The sequence below is a fragment of the Lynx rufus genome, unplaced genomic scaffold, assembly GCF_022079265.1.
Source record: "Lynx rufus isolate CCGP_SWC_20201006 ecotype Redwood Valley unplaced genomic scaffold, mLynRuf1.p SCAF_6, whole genome shotgun sequence".
Lineage (NCBI taxonomy): Eukaryota > Metazoa > Chordata > Mammalia > Carnivora > Felidae > Lynx > Lynx rufus.
In genome coordinates, this window is record NW_025814878.1 from 129,189,005 (window position 1) to 129,195,004 (window position 6,000).

The 6,000-nt window shown below is 47.5% G+C and overlaps 1 protein-coding gene across 1 annotated transcript in view; it reads right to left on the reverse strand.

Annotated features, from left to right (window-relative positions):
• NEDD9 (neural precursor cell expressed, developmentally down-regulated 9) overlaps positions 1-5,174 on the reverse strand; it is a 183,746-nt gene extending 178,572 nt beyond the window's left edge. The window contains exon 1 of the mRNA XM_047101352.1: positions 4,991-5,174. The gene's annotated coding sequence lies outside the window, so the exon portion shown is untranslated. The remainder of the gene's footprint in view (positions 1-4,990) is intronic.
• Positions 5,175-6,000: the final 826 nt, after the last annotated feature.

Here is a 6,000-nt window from a genome sequence, read left to right on the forward strand (position 1 = left end):
CAGTTGTGCTCCCAGCACAATTAGTAACATGATTTTTTTTTTCCTTTCAATCGGCTCACTTTTTTTTTTTAACTTGAAGATATTTACTTATACTAAAAGAAAGTTTATACCACTCCTGCAGGTGAATAGCCAGTGCCGCTACAGTTGATAGAAGATAATCAATGGAAAACAGGTGCAGGAAAACAAAACTATGCTGGTGAATTTTAGCTGGCTCTCGTTGACTGCTGATGGCTCATAGTCCAAGGCTCCCTTTCTCCTTGTTAAAAAGGTAAATGGCCAATGGTTAGAGAATGTTAAGATCAGGCCAATCTCAAACGATCAGGAGAGTGAAAATGGAAAAGTTTTCTGTGGCAAGGTCTAGTGACAGCATGATTGTATGCTATATCTGTGTATTGTGTATATCCTGTGGCGCCCCACAGTTTGGAAACTTTGATCAAAGGAGTTGCCAGGAGACAGATAAGCGGAAGGAAAATGGAGGGCGTTTGGAGTAAGGTGTGATACAGTTTTGCACAGGACATGTTACTTCTAAAGGAACTCTCCCTGGGGCGCCTGGCTGGCTCCATTGGAAGAGCACGTGACTCTTGATCTTGGGGTTGTGAGCCGGAGCCCCATGTTGCATGTAGGGATTACTTAAAAATAAACTATTTTCATTACTTTTTAATGTTTATTTATTTTTGAGAGAGAGAGAGAGAGAGAGAGCAGGGGAGGGGCAGAGAGAGAGGGAGACACAGAATCCAAAGCAGGCTCCAGGCTCTGAGCTGTCAGTACCGAGCCCAACGCGGGGCTCGAACTCATGAATTGCAAGATCATGACCTGAGTAGAAGTCAGACGCTCAACCGACTAAGCCACCCAGGTGCCCTAAAAATAAGCTCTTTTAAAAAAATAAAGGATCTCTCCCTGTGTACCCGGGTCCTTTCTCTAAGCAGGATCTCATAAGGGGCTGAGGAGGACGTCCTCCATATGGCCCTGAATAGATATGAGGGATATCAAAATGCAGATGCCTAAGTAAACGGGGAACAGTGGGTGACATGACCTGAGTATGCACAGGGCTGTGTAGCAGCTTGAATTTCCCCAGAAGCAGACCCTGGCTCATATTCGAGTGCATGTACTTTGTTTGTTTACTTTTAAAGTTTACTTATTTGTCCTGAGAGAGACAGAGACAGTGCAAGGTGGGGATGAAAAGAAAGAGAAGGAGAGAGAGAATCCCAAGCAGGCTCCTTACTGCCAGCACAGAGCCTGACACCGGGCTCAAACTCGCGAAACCAGGAGATCAGGACCTGAGCCCAAACCAAGATGCTTAACTGACTGAGCCACCCAGGCCCCCTCAAGTGCGGGTACTTTAACCAATGATCCCAGGACACCTTGCTGGAGAGCAGGAAGCCAGGGAAGAGTCGTGAGAAGGGACGGCACATAAAAGGTCAGTTATCAAGCCGGCTACCCCTGTGGCAACAGAGCTTAAGTTCACGTGGAAACTTTAGGGAATCGGTAAAACATGCGTCTTAGAGTTATTCCACTCAGGCCTGAGGGGGCTGGGATGTTTACGGCCCACTCGAGAGTTGGACTCTGGGCCTTTTCATTTGCCTTTAAGCAATTACAGTGGCCCTACTTGGCTTGGAGAAAGCTCTCAGGTCCTGAGATAAAGACTCAGGCTGTTAGAAGTTAGTTCAGTCCTGATGAGGCCCAAAGGATGTAGGTAGGAAACTGTTTTCACTCCACCCTTCCTCTGCTAGAAACTTCAAAAACGTGTCATGCTTGACCCATACCACAGCATTCCAAGAGGGCTCTTTCCCCTCATTTACATACAGAGAAAGAGGCTCTATCATTTTAGGCATCATTTGCCCAAAGTCAGGCAGCCTGTGTTCTACACCTTCCCGGTCGTCTTCTTTTTTAACATCGAGGTGAAATTCACATGACATACATTAGACATTTGCAAGAGGACAATTCAGCGGCGTTCAATATGGTCACAATGCTGTGCCAACACCACCTGCATCTGGCTCCAAAATACTTTTATCACCCCCACAGGAAATCTCCTACTCAGTAATAGCCACTGGTAGCCATCAACCTGCACTCTGTCTCTACTGACTTATCCATTCTGGGTAGTTCATGTAAATGGAATCAAGTACTTCTTGTGCCTGGCGTCTTTCACTTTGCACAGTGCCTTTGAGACTTAACCCTGCTGTGGGATGTATTAGTAGTTCATTTTTTCTTTGGTGGCTGCATAATATTCCGTTGCGTATGGACATACCACAATTTGTCTCTCCACTCATCTGCTGATGGACATTTAAGCTGCTTGCCATCTCAGGCTGTTGTGAATAGTGCTGCTAGGGAAGTGTGCACACATGTACATATTTGAGTCCCTGTCTTCAGTTCTCTTGGATGTTTTACTAGGAGTAGAATTGCTGGGTCACGTGGCAATTTTGCATTTCTCTTTTCAAGAACTGCGCTAGTCTTCTTGCGGGGGCTCCTTCTCCTCTAACTTCTATTTATTTATTTATTTATTAAAAAAACTTTTTTAACATTTACTTACTTATTGAGAGAGAGGGATGGAGCACGAGCAGGGGAGGGTCAGAGAGAGAGGGAGACACAGAATCCGAAGCAGGCTCCAGGCTCCGAGCTGTCAGCCCAGAGCCTGACGTGGGGCTGGAACTTACGAACCGCGAGATCATGACCTGAGCCGAAGTCGGATGCTTAACCGACTGGGCCACCCAGGCACCCCATCCTCTACCTCTATTTAAATGTTAGAATTTCTTGGGGCGCCTGGGTGGCTCAGTCGGTTAAGCATCCGACTTCGGCTCAGGTCATGATCTCGCGGTTCGTAAGTTCCAGCCCCACGTCAGGCTCTGGGCTGACAGCTCTCTCTCTGCCCCTCCCCCACTCATGTTCCTTCTCTCTCTCCCTCTCTCAAAAACAAACACTAAAATAAAATAAAGGTTAGAATTTCTTGAGATTCGATTCTAAGCCACCCTCTCCTTTCCCATTTGATACTTTTCCTCAAGCATGTATCACCCACAATCATGGTTGCAATTACCAAATCTATGCCAAGGATCCCCAGACCTCTCCCCTGAGCTCTAGATATTGGCCAGTGTCGAATGCCTGACTGACATCTGCATTTGGATCAATTCTAGAACTGAACCAACCCAAGTCTGGTCCCCACCAGCTTCCCCAGTCTCAGTGACTGGCTATAACATCATCAAAATCCGTTTGAATGTGCAAACCGGGAAACTGGGGGTCATCTCTGATCCTTCCCCCGTCGCTCTCCTTTTCTGTCCACCACCAAGCGCCGTCGAGTTTCCTTTCTAGTTGACTTTTAAATTTGTGTAATTCTGTCTCCACTGCGACCACCCTTGTCTGTATTCACGTAGATACACTTGCCTGGCTGACTTTCTCCACCTTCTGATTGGTCTCCCTGTCTCTAGATGTGGTCCCTTTCCATCCGTCCTCCACACCTATTCTAAAAGCCGTGGAGAACCCCTCTACCTTCTCCGTGGCTTTTAGAATAAGCAGCATCTTTCATGCTGCCCTTCGGGCTAATTTGACCCACTATCCCCTCGCCTCCCGCTACACTGGCCTTGATTTTGCCAGATAATTCTGTGGTCTCCTACCTCAGGAAACGGTCTCTGCTGTTCTCTCTGCCTGGAGCATAGCCTTGTGAACTCCTATGCCTTTTTTTGAATTCTAGTCTCATTTTCTTTCTAGAAACCTCCCTGCCTCCCAGACGAGATCAGCTTCCCCCACAATATGTTGTGATCCTTATCGCATTTGTGTAATTAGTAATTAACGTCTGCTTCTCCCCTGCGCCGTAAACTTTTTGGAAGCAGGGCAATGTCCGTTTTCCTTCATCTTATGTAAGTTTTGACTTAAAAGCAGCTGCCCCATGAATGAACTAAGTAATGAGAAATGGTGGAGCTCCAACTCAAAGCTGATTTCTCATCCTGCCCTTTCCACTGCTCCACTTTGCCCCACTCTTGAAACAGGGATGTCCTTGCAGATTGGAAGGAATTTATCCCCAAACTGGAAGGAAGTAGAAACAAGGAGGAAAATCACTTGACTTGTTCCAGGGTCCTGTCATGGGCTCTTCACACTCACTTCTGGTGGGAACCAACATTCTTGGCGGGGGGGGGGGGGCGGGGGGGGAGCTCCTCAAACAGGGGTTAAGAAGACCGGAGCACACACCCTCAGCTCTCATCATGGGCACACAGGGCAGAAAACCAGCCCGCCGACGTCCACACAGCTTGGAACAACATGCAACGCTTTTCGAATGGCATTCCCTTGAAAGTTGTCTGTGTTTTTCATTTTGAAATGATTTCAGCAAGATGAAAAGTCTGCCTCAATTCCTTTGTGGAAGAAACGCTACCGAATGAATGAATGACTCAAGGGAATTAGTAAATACAGAATAAAGAAAGGATGGAGAAGTTGAGGTGGCCCAGTGCGAACAGGTAGAACATAGTGTGATTTGTCCCCAAGCCCTTAGAGATGATGCTGATGGCCAGTTCTCTGCAGAGCCAATTAACCCTGAGTCCAATCCCCAATCACCATTTCCTACCCCTCCAGGCTGAGTCCCAGAGGGACTGAAAATGACATTATGAATGATTTTAGTCCATCATAATGTGCAAGTGACAGCCCACACTTTGAAGTATTGAAATAAGTTAGGAGAAGCCAAAGCTCAAGGTTATCACAGGTATGCTCTCTGTGGAGGGCAGCAAGGGGGAGGAGCCATCCAGCTTACACACCCGGAAGCACCTCCCCACGATGATTTCAAAAATAGAATCGTGTAGGTTTCAGGTTGCTTTAAAGCCAGTGCCTGCGGGTCGACTGGAACGAATCCTGGAGTCCCTCTTTCCACCTTTGGGACGTGTTGAGGCCCTCTCAGCTCCAGTTCAGGGGTGTCAACAGAGGGGAACACTAACAGATGTCTGATACCAGCTCAGGAAGTCAGAGTCTGAGTGAGTCCCACCCCCCGTCAGGCCACAACAAGTGTCTGAGAACTTACCCAGGGCAGAGCCACTGCTGCTGGATCGTCCGGTCTCACTGGTATTCTCTCCCTCTCCCCAGTCAGGCAGGTGGGAGCTGGGAGCTCAGTCCTGCCTCATCCCGATGAGGCTTGTGTCTTGCCCCGGCCACCAGATTCTAAAGGCAGCTGCAAGCATTACCCTACTGAGCAACCACACACATAGACTGTGAACAGGGTTTGTGTGTGTTTTTCCTTCCGGTTGCTGCAAGTGATGTTGTCTCAGTTCATTTCCTCTCTGTGTCTTTTTTTTTTTTTTTTCATACACTGGGGGGGATATGTAGTTTAGGGGCAGGTGAGAAATCTAGCTCTCATCGGTACTGCTTGCTCTTTTGAGAAAGAGAGGTGATCTTTAAATTATCATTGCAATGGCATTCTGCAGAGTGGCATAAACTCCTTTTTAGGCTGCCTGGAGGCAAACGTTCGGCTATGTTAAGGCCAACCAAATCAGGGTTTTGTGGTTTTATGGACTTAATAGACTCTAAAGAATTCCACTATAAGTTGACACGAAGCAACTTTTCATTCGACCAGTATTTTTTGAGTCTGTGCACTGATAGGCACCCTGCTCGGCGCTAGGCACCCAGATGGACCATCCCAGTGTGGAATGGAGGCCTAGACTGAGCATGTGGAAAGGACTTTGGAAGTTCCTTAGTCCCAAACCTTTGTCTTCTGGCTGTGCCTCTGGGTAGCCGACAAGTGGTCTGGTCTGAGGCTAACTACCTGGTGGTTACCCTTTAAGCGCCTTCGGTCTTTCTGGGCCTCAACTTCCTCATCTGTAAAATGGGACAGTCATAGGATTGTTGCGAGAGTTAAATTAGTTACTATATGTAAAGCGCTCAAAGAGTGGCTGGCACAAGTCAGTAGATAGGCAGGATATGAGCGTTTGCTATCATCACTAGTGGTGAGTTATATTATTATAAGCTCAGTCCTTTGGTTTTTCCTTCTCTTCCCACTTCCCATCCCTCGCTGGTGCCTAGGAAGGGCCTGGGGGG